Source organism: Megalobrama amblycephala, linkage group LG6, assembly GCF_018812025.1.
Source record: "Megalobrama amblycephala isolate DHTTF-2021 linkage group LG6, ASM1881202v1, whole genome shotgun sequence".
Classification (NCBI taxonomy): domain Eukaryota; kingdom Metazoa; phylum Chordata; class Actinopteri; order Cypriniformes; family Xenocyprididae; genus Megalobrama; species Megalobrama amblycephala.
The window spans coordinates 33,648,240-33,660,991 of record NC_063049.1 but is presented as its reverse complement, the minus strand read 5'-3'; the positions used below and the strand labels follow the sequence as shown (position 1 = coordinate 33,660,991).

The 12,752-nt window shown below is 35.9% G+C and overlaps 1 protein-coding gene across 1 annotated transcript in view; it reads left to right on the top strand.

Moving 5' to 3' along the window:
- hao2 (hydroxyacid oxidase 2 (long chain)) overlaps positions 1-12,752 on the top strand; it is a 41,404-nt gene that overhangs the window by 18,454 nt on the left and 10,198 nt on the right. Inside the window, exon 2 of the mRNA XM_048194234.1 lies at positions 2,670-2,764. The gene's annotated coding sequence lies outside the window, so the exon portion shown is untranslated. The remainder of the gene's footprint in view (positions 1-2,669; positions 2,765-12,752) is intronic.

The window sequence follows — 12,752 nt, the reverse complement described above, 5'->3', positions numbered from 1 at the left end:
ATCCTCACTCTCATCACATGGAAGAGCTAACTCTGCACTCTTCCTATTGCCGTTTCTGTAACAATATTGCAATACTTCAAATAAATAAATAACTGCAATCATATTGTTGATGCTACTATCTATAAAAAAACAGGTGTGAGGGTGACAGTGGAAAAGAGAGTTTTGGAGGGACATTCAAATGTCATTTGACTTAAAAACAGCACATCATTGGCTACCTTAAGGCCTGTCCTTATAACTCCCAATTTCCCATAGTGAAATATATTGTATTTTTTTTCTGAATAGCCAGGCATATGTAGGCATAGGCATGTTAGGGTGTATTCATGTGAAAAAAAGAAAACCGCAGAAATCATGATCATTAATAATGCACTACAATTTATTGTAAATTCATGGTAAAATTTAGAACCAACTTAAACCACACCTAAGTAAAAATGACCTAGCCTAGTAGCTTGAGGAACAATCTATTTGTTAAGCCAATTTATGTATAAAAACTATTTATTCATTCATTCATTCTGGTTTTGGGAACGCAACACACCAGAAAATCTTGCTGCGCATGCTCACAGATGAGAACGCGTGCGCGAGAGCAAATAGTCGTGTATGAAAGTTAGCGAATCTGTGGTTGTACGGGTAAACCCTTATGTGGACAGATTGTTTTAACAGTTTGTTTTAAACAAATTACTTGCTGTGGCCACAAGTTTAGTTCCTTCAGAGTAATCTGGATTCATGAACATTAGAACTGGTATTACAACTGGCCTGTTGTGAATCCGGCGGAAATTTGGCGCAGGTAATTAGGGCCTACTGAAGTTGTACGAAATTATTAGTAAATGTGGTCTATTAGTTTTTTCAGTTTAGTTTGTTGGAGCTATGGCTCAGAAATTACACTTAGCGTAAGTCTTTCTGCTTGTGCTAGACATGTATCATATACTAAGAAAAAAAAAATCATATATGGAAAGGAAAATGATTGGGTTCAATATGCCTTTTATTGTTTGGCAAAGAAATTGTAATTTGATCACAAAGCCTGCACACATGCTGGACAGACTGCTGCCCATCTACTTCACAGCACCTATTTGCTCTGCCTAATCTGCCACACAGATGTGGAGCTGAGCCACAGTTGCTGCATTCATTTTTTTTTTTTTTTATCTAAAGACATTAAAACAGATAAAAGCCCCAGTAAGATTTTACTGTCCAGACTCAAGGGTGATGCCATGGGTTTGCAAGGTTTACCATAAAGCGCTCAGCTGGACATGGAGGATGAGACACAGGGAGTGATGAAGTTATCACCTCTGAGGCCTGCTGATCTTTCTTTAAGCTGTCTAGTGAGAATAGACTTCATGGGAAAGCAGAGCTGACTGTAAACAGGTTATTTTTATTGCATATATCTTTGTCTTCATCCATTGTTTCATTTTGTAAACTGTATGAGGGTGAATTCTGTTAAAAAATGTAGCACCAGTATGCTGTACTCATCCTTAAAGGATTAGTTCACTTTAAAATGAAAAGTTCCCCAAGATTTACTCACCCTCAAGCCATCCTAGGTGTATATGACTTTTTTTCTTTCTGATGAACACAGTTGGAGTTATATTAATAAATATCCTGATTCATCCAAGCTTTATAATGGCAGTGAATAGAGTTTGAAGCTCAAGAAAGTGCATCCTTTCATAATAAACTTACTCCACACGGCTCCAGGGGGTTAATAAAGGCCTTCTGAAGCAAAGCAATGGATTTGTGTAGGAAAAATGTCCATATTTAATAAGTTATAAAGTAAAATGTCTAGCTTCCGCCAGACCGCCTTCTTTATTCAACTGAAAAAAAAAAGTTTTGTAAGTTGAATAAGGTAGGCGTAGGATGTAGCGCAAGTGTTTTTAACTGAGAGAGGCATTATACTTTCTTCGTAAGTTGAATAAGGAAGGCGGTCTGGTGGAATGTGGATATTTTACTTTTCTTACACATCACTTCGCTTCAGAAGGCCTTTATTAACCCCCAGAGCTGTGTGGAGTATGGTTATAATGGATGGATACATTTTCTTGAGCTTCAAACTCGTTGCCCCCGTTCACTGCCATTATAAAGCTTGGATGCATCAGGATATTTATTTATATAAATCCGATTGTGTTCATCAGGAAGAAGAAAGTCATATACACCTAGGATGGCTTGAGGGTGAGCAAATCATGGGGTAATTTTCACTTTAAAGTGAACTAATCCTTTAAGAGAACAGGACATTAGTAGCTGTTTGGAGAACCCTAAAGCCGTAACATACATCTCTGCTGATATATTATGAATCAGAATATTATTTCAATAAAATAGCAGCAAAACTTATCCTAGCTGGTAAAATATTGTCCTAAATTCACATTTAGCCTATTTCAAATTGTCTTCTGTCTCTGTCTGTGACAAAAATTAAAATATTTAAGTTACTCATATTTATAACATTTTTTTTTTTTTTTTTTGGTTGCATGAATACAAGGAAAATATGACAGCTTAGATAAAAAAAAATAACTATATACTAGCCAAGGCCTCCAGTGCCATTCATGAAAACACAAATGGCATTTGGAATTTAACCTCAGTGTGCAAATTTATCTCTGCTTCTCTTTCTTTTTGAATCTCTCATGCTCTAAAAGTGTCATATAAATAGTATGCATTGATTATGAGCCCTTGAGCTATTCCTGTTTCTGTTCTGACAGGAAAGCCAGAAGAATACCAGTAGTCCAGAGCTACAGCACCAGACTCTCATCAGCGTCGGTACCAGACTCAACAATTCTGGCACGTGCACAGATCGGTAAGTCAGTTGACCTTTTTCCTAAATTTATGTACACCACTTTTACTTCATATTACCCAGTCACTTTTAACATAATATAGAGTGAATGGGAAAAGGCCGGACACTAGAGAGATATGCAGATACTGGGTGGGAGCAAAGGAGAGTGGAGGGTTCCAGGAACACGAGTATATGTGGTAGAGAGGAGTTGAGCAGAGTTTCTCTATCAAAGACCTTTTCCTTCCTCTCATAAATACCACATCGATGAATAATAGCCCTCCCTCTGCACCATGGGCACTTACTCCAGCTCACAGATCTGGACAACATATGAAATCAGTACGCACCGGGCCATGGCTCCAGCTGAAATCTCCTCGCCTTTCACTCATCAAGCAGTTCATCTGGTGTTTAGCAGTCACACTCAGAGGCAGTGTGTGTATACAGAATATGCATGAAGCGTAACCATCTGTAGGTGATCTCACATGCACAACACATACAAACAGGAACTGTTATATCATTCTTGCATTGTGGGTCAAGAAATGAATGAATGATTCACACAGTTTTGAAATCATAGATTGTTGTGCTATTTCTAAAAAGCTTGTTCGTCCCAAACTAAAAATTCTGTTATTAGTTTCTCAACCACATATGGATGCCCATTTCTCAAAGTAAAAAATTTAACTGTGAGATACAGTTTAAAATAAGAAATAAAGTCACATTATGAGAAACACAAGATATATAAATAAATATGGTATAAAGTGTAAGAAACTGTGAGATATAGAGTCAAAAATTTGAGAAAATATGAAAAATAAGGTTGCAGTTGACAGAAATTAAGTTGCACTTATGATATACAGTACAGTCCAAAAGTTTTGAACCATTAAGATTTTTATTGTTTTAAAAGAAGTTTCGTCTGCTCACCAAGGCTACATTTATTTAATTAAAAATACAGTAAAAAACAGTAATATTGTGAAATATTATTACAATTTAAAATAACTGTGTACTATTTAAATATATTTGACAAAGTAATTTATTCCTGTGATGCAAAGCTGAATTTTCAGCATCGTTACTCCAGTCTTCAGTGTCACATGATCCTTCAGAAATCATTCTAATATGCTGATTTGCTGCTCAATAAACATTTATGATTATTTTCAATGTTGAAAACAGTTGTGTACTTTTTTTTCAGGATTCCTTGATGAATAGAAAGTTCAAAAGAACAGCATTTATCTGAAATACAAAGCTTCTGTAGCATTATACACTACCGTTCAAAAGTTTGGGGTCAGTAAGAATTTTTATTTTTATTTTTTTTTAAAGAAATTAAAGAAATGAATACTTTTATTCAGCAAGGATGCATTAAATCAATCAAAAGTGGCAGTAAAGACATTTATAATGTTGCAAAAGATTAGATTTCAGATAAACACTGTTCTTTTGAACTTTCTATTCATCAAATAATCCTGAAAAAAAATATTGTACACAAATATTTTGTACAATTGTTCACATTAAATGTTTCTTGAGCAGCAGATCAGCATATTAGAATGATTTCCGAAGGATCATGTGACACTGAAGACTGGAGTAATGATGCTGAAAATTCAGCTTTGCCATCACAGGAATAAATTACTTTGTGAAATATATTCAAATAGAAAACAGTTATTTTAAATTGTAATAATATTTCACAATATTACTGTTTTTTACTGTATTTTTAATTAAATAAATGTAGCCTTGGTGAGCAGACGAAACTTCTTTTAAAAACATTAAAAATCTTAGTGGTTCCAAACTTTTGGACTGTACTGTATAGAGTATGAGAAATTGTGAGATATAAAATCAAAATGATGAGAAATACAGTCGTAATTGTGACATAGGAGAACATCATTGAAGCATGGTGAAAAAAATGCTCTGAATGAATTTGAGAGCTGTAAAAAAGTTAAGATTTTCAGTGAATGATGGTAACGGTGGTTGATGAGGGTGAGCAAATAATCACTGAATGTTCATATTTGGGTGAAATATCCATTTAATGCTACACTGAAACAGTAAATGTTTCTTATGGGAAGAGTGCAGGTTTCCATGCTGATTGCATAACTTGAGTTTCGCCAGACTGAAGCTGAGGTCTGCCTGTCTCATTATCCAGAAAGACTCAATGCATCTCAGTGCAGCCTTAGAAGAATTCCTAAAAAAGAAAAATTTCAACTGGACATCCCTGACCATAAACAGCTCATCGGAGGATAAAGTGCTTTGTAGACGGGTGCGTTTTTATTGTGCTTTAGTTTTTATGTCTCTATCAGCTCCCCCTCAGAAGCAAAGCTGTAGGAGTGAGACGGGATGAGGGAGAAAAGTGGGAAGTTGGTGAATGAGCTGAGCTTTGAAAGTGAAACATTAGAATGGCAGATCATAAGAGCCAGGAAAACTGATATTCTCCTTGTTAAGGACCTCGCTAGCTTCATTCTCTGTTGTGCAGAGTTCAGCTTTTAACAGGAAACAGGTCTGAAGGAACCTGTTTGTAACAGACAAGCAAGAATTGTGCATTCACACAGACGCAGCCGTGACGTGTGTTATATGCTGCTTCACTTTCATTCTTAAATAATCAGATCGACCGATACCGCCAGTGTATTCTGTCACATTATGGTGTGCGTTGTGAGGATAAGATCCCTTAAGGCTGTCATTTTGCAAACATGGATATATGAAAGCATGGCGGAGATGTGTTATCAGCTCTGGTTACAGTAATAACTGCCACGTTTACTGCTGAATCTTCATTGGCTAAGCAGAGCACTAGTAAGCTCAAAGCATATTTGCTATCATTTGCTCCCATAGGACGCCTCAGGAGGTCCGTATAAAAACGTCATTTCCCCCATCTACGTGGCATACTCTTCTTCCTCTCCTCCTTTTTTCTACCGCTTTCTAATTTTTCTTTGTCATCCCAGTTCCTTCCTCCTCATAAATCTCATAAATCATGAAAGACATTAAGATTTTACTATGCATCATTAATATCCGTGTTAGAGAGTAAACAATGTCAAGCTGTGTTTTTATTAGTAACTGATTTTCCTCTAGCTATTTTTTTTGCCAACAAGATATAAATATCTGTTTATATTTGATTATATAAATTAGTATATTCAAAGTATATTCTATTTTTTAGTTGTTTTAGCATAATTGACATATCAATATTGTCTTTTCTGAAAAATTTGTCAAAAGTTTATGCTTAAAAAAATGTCAATGGTGTAAGAAAACAAATTTAAAGGATTTTTTTTTTGCTGTTTAACCTTTGATATAATTTACAATTTAGTCAAATACATAACAAAAACTGAGGGTTTTTGAGTGAATTAAATCAATTACAGCCACTTAAATATTGATAAACACATAGCTTGGAAAGCAGACGTTTCAAAGTAACTTCCCCAATGCTGGTGTGTATACTTGACTAAAGATCTTCTGCAGTGGCTTGCAATGTAAAAAAAAAACTCCCTCACACAGATGCAAAACTGGTGTCTTAGCAGGTTTGCTCCTTTGAGCCCTGCCAAGGCGTTTGTTTTCCATTTGTCATATGATAGTGCTGATTTTTAGAAGATTTCATGCTTTGTTTAATAAAACAAAACTTGTGTAAAGCTAATGTGGCGCCACTTTTCATTCAAGCAAATATGCTTTTGTCTCTGTCACCCTGAGACTGTTTTTCTAACATCAGTGCAGTGTGTGCTGAGACATCTGTCTTGGACAGCAAGTCCAGTGGTGTGTGGAGCTGAACGGACAATCATTTTTTAGCATTGAAGCTAATCGGGTGATTGATATTTCTGGGTGGCATTAGCTTATGTCAGTTTGAGCAATGGTTTGGACATGCACAGCCATACAGATGCTCACATAAACACACCTTGATGTTTAATCATATTTAACATTCCACTGAGTCCACCACAGAGCCAATAAAAGCATGCTTTAGTCATCTGTTACTGTAGTTGTAAATAATTTGGTTATCATGTGCTTTGTTGGCATAATTTGGCCAACGTTCCCGTGCACTGCAGTGGTCACTCTATGATGGACAGCTTTACATCTCTCTGTGAAGTTTTTTTTCTTTTTCTTCCTCTCTAAAACGAACACACTCACATGCAAACATCTGCTCTATATCATTAAAAATAAAACCCAATGAAAACATTCACATGCCTCTGCTCTGCAGTGCATTTATATAGACTTCTAGAGACTCTAGAGTGATTGGTGTCCTGAAAAATGGGCTTTCTCTCTCTCTTTTGTCCAGCTGTAACAAATTGAATGTCTGACTCTCATCAGCAGCTTTTGCCGCAGCCCTGAGATGAATTAATGCCACACAGCATCCCCGCGTGAGCGTGGTGAACACAAGGGATGTGGCCTTCGTGACTTGGCGTTACTGTTCGAGTAAAAATAAAAGACAACCATCAAAACAAACAGCACAAACTTGACATGTGGAAGTGCATGATATATGACATTTTTTATTGTGTTTAATTACAGAGGGTAGGCATCTAATGCAACAGTTTACAGAAAAGAAACACATTTTTTTAATTTATTTATTAGCTCATGAGTTTGATGAGGATGTTATGATGCGTTTACACAGCAAAATCTCCAGAGTTACATCAGCTCTGCTCAGAGTACATATGGTCCCTCTCTAATAACACTAAAGCAGAGTTAAAGTTAATGAAATATTAATTAAGTGATGATTGTGCATTAGTGATGAACACCTGCTGTTAACAATCTGTGATTCTTCAGAATCACTGAAGAAAAGAGAAATACAAGAACTACAACTGACTTCAGTCACAGCTTTATTAATTGCTTAATTATCTTAATAACTTTAACTCTGCTTAAGTGTTACTTTAACACTATTTAGAGAGGGACCATATGTACTCTGAGCAGAGTTGATTTAACTCTGGGGATTTTACTGTGTAGGTTTGTAATAAACCATTTTTTTTTTTTTTTTTTTTTTTTTATAAATGGCTTGATGATGTACATTTAAGTTTACTCAACTATGACCACCTCTGCTTCTGAAAAATCCGAAATGTGAAAATGGTCCATTGAGAAATATCTGGCATGATACATGAAAAAAGTCAAAAAGAAAAGAGCATTTTTTAAACATATTATTAAATGAATATGTGACTTTAAAATTCATCTGAACAAGGTGTAACATTAAAATTCACTCATTACATGTCTCTCTGTAATACTTAATTCTGATTGGTCAGTGGTGGTCTGATATTGCTACGTTCACGCTGTGTTGTAATTACCGTAGTCAACATGTGACATTCATTTCGGAGCTGTTCACGTCCTCGGACTGGGTATTATGGCTTAAATGAATCTGTAGTGGTCACATAGTAAGTATGAGCTCTCAGAAAAATCCCATTTTACAAGCTGTAATTATGAGGGCATGAATGCTTTTTACAAGTCGAATTCTCGTAATTACAGTAATTACAACATGGCGTGAACACACCATGTTTCCTAATATTTGCTGTCGTCCATGCTAATGCTGTGTATCAGTCTGCTCCTCCGAGTTTATCTGAAAACTACGCTACTTTCATCTCCATCATATCACACCGCTGTGCCCGAAATCAGCCCCATATAGTGCACTATTTTGAGAAGGCCGCCATTGTAGTGGTGCCCAAAACCATAGTGGATATTATTGAGTACTCTCATTCAGTCCCATAATGCACTACAATAATCAATGTGAAATAATTTAAACTCAATCAATGTTTAATGTCATACTCCACATGATACAAGAACTTCATGTCAGTGTTTATTTTGCTAAATGACCAGCCAACTGCGTTATCCAGTGATGTCCAACTCTGTCCTGCAGGGACACTGTTCTGCAGAGTTTAGCTCTAATTTGTTTCAACACACCTGCCTGGAAGTTTCTGGAAGTATGCCTAGTAAGATCTTGATTAGCTGGTTCAGGAGTGTTTAATTAGTGTTGGAGCAAAACTTTGCAGGACTTTGGCCCTCCATGAGCAGGATTGGACACCACTGACGTTATCCCTTATTTTTAAACTGTGTATGAATTAGTAAAAGATATGAAAGAAAGAATGAAAGAAATCCAATCTAAGGTGGACATGAGGACACATATACACACAAACCATAGAATAAAGGCATATTTGATGCTTCCAGCTGGACCAACTATATGGTATTTTGCATAACTACATAATTGTAGCTGAGCGCACACACACACACACACACACACACACACACACACACACACACACACACACACACACACACACACACACAGAGTTGATTAGATGTGGACACTGAGACTGAGGTCCTTCACAGGACAGAAGAGGAGTGTCCCAACAAGAGAAGTCAATCTGACATCATTAATCTCATTTTTACTGCTCTGTAACTGGAACCCAACACAAGTTTAAATGACCCTAAGGATCCTTTCCAAATTACTCAGGATAGCAGCTGAATCTAAATGAGTGCACTCAATTTTTCCATTCTCCTTTTCTTAGTGTATGTATGAGTTTTACTTAGGATGGAAAATGAGCGCATCTGATCAAACAAATATCCTTGATTTCACCTAGTTTTATGTAATCAATGTGCTTGAACTCATCTTGCTTCTTGGATGGCTGATAATTACTTGGGCCATAACAATTCTGCCAATGAGGAGAAACATTTATATGAAATTGATCCAAAGTTATGAGAGCGATTTGGGGCGGTCAGATGGTGCTCTCATATGAATTGACTTTGGATGCTGTTTGTTAGAATGTTAGGTATGGTATTTATACAACTTCACAAAAGTACAAATAGTCAACTAATTTAAGAGTTCAGATGCAAATATTTCCACTTTAAATGGTCATTTTAAATACAGAGACCATGCAGACGGCTTCAGATTCTATTTTACAGAACTGCTAAGTTAAAAAAAGTTATTAAAAATGAAATGATAATTTTATTGATCAACGGTTATACAAGAAAAATATTTGTATTTAAGTTTTTAATGAAATTAAATGTAATAAAAAAAGGGATGAAAGTGCTACATTGGTTGAAGAGGTCTGAGGAAGTGTCAAATCCAGATAAAGAGCCCATGTTCTGAGCTATCCAGAGTGCTGAACCACCACATAACACAAATACTTTCTAAACAGCAGAAAAGTACAGTAATTAAAAATGTAAATGTGATTGTGTAAATTAATTTTGTATGGGTATTTTATAAGCATATGAACCATAATACTTATATGTGTCTCAATATAATGCTTCATTATTTGCAATAAATTCTTAGTCTGAACAAATTTATGGCTACTAATTATAAAATCAAATGACCATCGATTATAAAAGTGTCTTTGCACAATATATCAGGCATATAAACACTGCTAGAATACATGAACTGTCACTATATACATGTCACTATTTTAAATTTTATACTGCAACTGTACATTCTGATGTAATTGATGTTTTGGAGTACACTGCAAACCATAACGCTCAAAATAATTAATTGGTTTGAGTAGGACAAACTTAAATTAAACCAATTAGTTCAGTCAAATTAACTTTTATGAATATTTAGCACTTTCAAGTTCACAGAACTGACATATTTTAAATAAGCTGACCTGTTTCATTATTTTGAGTTTTATGAACTCATTTCTTTTAATTTAGATGAACTTAAGTTTAACGGAATTTTCTATTTCCCAGCATGCTTTGCCCATGGCACTCGAAAGGGAGAGTAAATGCTAAAATTAAGTGTTATATAATGTTTTTTGTGCAAGATTATGGTTAAGTGGGAGATTTAGTAGTGATTGTTTTGTTATGCTAATATAAGAGTTTCTGTTAATGTGGGTTTTTGGAGAGTTACCATCATGGTGACAAGTGGTGCATGTGGTTTGGTTTGAGAGCAAGTATGTTAAATATTTGCTAAATGTTGCTGTACTTATTCAGCAAGCACTAAACCATGCTATTGTTAACTTGTTAGCAAATTAGCATTTTCTGAATTAACTTGTTATAGCTAGCTAAGTTTGTTGTTCACATTGAGGTTACGTGGAAATTTTAAGTTAAATGTATGAATTAGTGTACTCAAACATTTCAAGTTAAGAACAATTAAAATGTATGAGTACAAAATAAAAATCTGGCAGTTCTGCTTACTTAAACTTTGAATTTCTTAACTCAAGAAAAAAAAGAAAAAAAAGGTTTTGACAACTTATTTGGGTTTACAGTGTAGCAGAGAGTGTTTTCTTCACATGCAAGTTTCTTCATGTTAGCTATTCATTCAGCAACACTCACCGTTTAGACAGTGAATAGATAAAATTTAACTAGGCCTGTAGAATATAATGAAATAATCCAAATGTTATACTGCATGCAGGGTCCTCACAATTTAGACCATCAAAGTATCATTTCAGTGGGTGTTTTCCCTTGATTTCCATGCCTGTAATCCATTTATCTTCCAAATAAAATGGAATAAGCAATGTCTCGGAGTAAATCATCAATGTAAACTGTGCTGAGTGTGCACTTTCCCCTGCATTTCTGTATGCTCTCACAGCAAAAACGGCAGACAATTATATATCCATCAATCAATCTGAACTCCTGATTTATGAGCCGTCTCCAATCTACAAAGAAAGCAAAAGAAAGATCCAGAGAAATAGCGACATTAGGGTGACAGAGAATGACATTGACAAATTAAGAGGGATAGGAGGGTTTTTATTAGTGAGTTTGGTCCCACATCCTCTGAATTCTCAGACAGTGAAGTGACAGAGGCGAGAGACCCCAGACGCCACAGTTAGCACATGAAGATTGTATTATGAAGCGAGTTTGTTCAAGTCAAATCCGTCTTACAGTTAAATGATGCTATTGCTAAATGCTTAATTCAGGTATTGAAATACACACTCTATAATCTGTAAAAATACGATTATCCGGTACGCTTATCTAATGTACCGTCTTTACATGAAAGAATTTTTTGTATTGATTTTCCACGTGTTTTACCCGTATTTTGAATTACGCATTTCGTTGTAGGGTTGAAGGAAATGTGCGTAAACTTAACGGAAAAGATACTTTTCTGCCATGGCATTATCCATTTTCTACCGATTTAAGTTCTGAGAAAAAAAAAGCATCTGACCATTTGACCTCTCTCTCTCTCTCTCTCTCTCTCTCTCTCTCTCTCTCATACATGCATAAACAGTCATACATTCAATAATGTGTGGTGAAGATCCATGTGTGATGAACTCAAACTGTGTTTGACAGACAGAGTGGAGTGTTTTTGATCTGGAGGCTGTATTGTGACGAGCAGTAGGCGCTGTTTTGATTCACAAAGATGTGAAACGAAAGGACATAGAAGAAAAAAGCATTAACTCTTCAAACTGGACTCAACTACTATGCCCAGAGAGAGATGGAAAGAGAGATTGAGAAAGCGAGCGCTGAGGTAAAGACAAAAGATTGTGACCAGGGCAGGAGAACTCTGCTCAATCTAACACATATGTTGTGGGCTAACGGTGTAGTAGCCCAGGGGCACAGACAGCAGCAGAAGCAGCATGTGAAAAAGGTTTTCCACCCAGACCTCACTTCAAATTTAAGAGAGAGGGAGGAAGAAAGAATGAGGGGTTGAACTGAGATGACTGAAAGGTTGTGTGTTTGAAGCAGGATAGAGAAACTGAGAAGAAAGAGAGATGGAAAGATATGATTAACATCAAAGCCATCTGTGCATTAACGCAATTAACACCTCAGTAAAAGCAGGTCTGTCAGCACCTCAAAGAGCCCGGCCCGGCCTGGTCCTTAAAGCTCTCTCTGCGAGCCAAAATAAAAACGCACACTCACAGAAATACTGCGTAAATATTGTAATTTGATTTAAATTAAGTAAGTGGAATAAAGAGGTAATGAAATAGACAGAGAATCTGATTTTAGCTTTAGCACAAGCAGGGCGTGCATAGCGTTAAGTGGAGTTTTGTTTCATTCACGGTGAGTTCAGACACTGATACTTTCCTTTAACATGGGGGCTTTCAACCTCTACAGTCACTATAAAAAGCAGACTTTCTTTGTAACACTTTATAATACAATGTATTTAAACATTTACAGAAATGTATTTAAACATTTACAGAAATGAATGCTTATATTCAGCAAG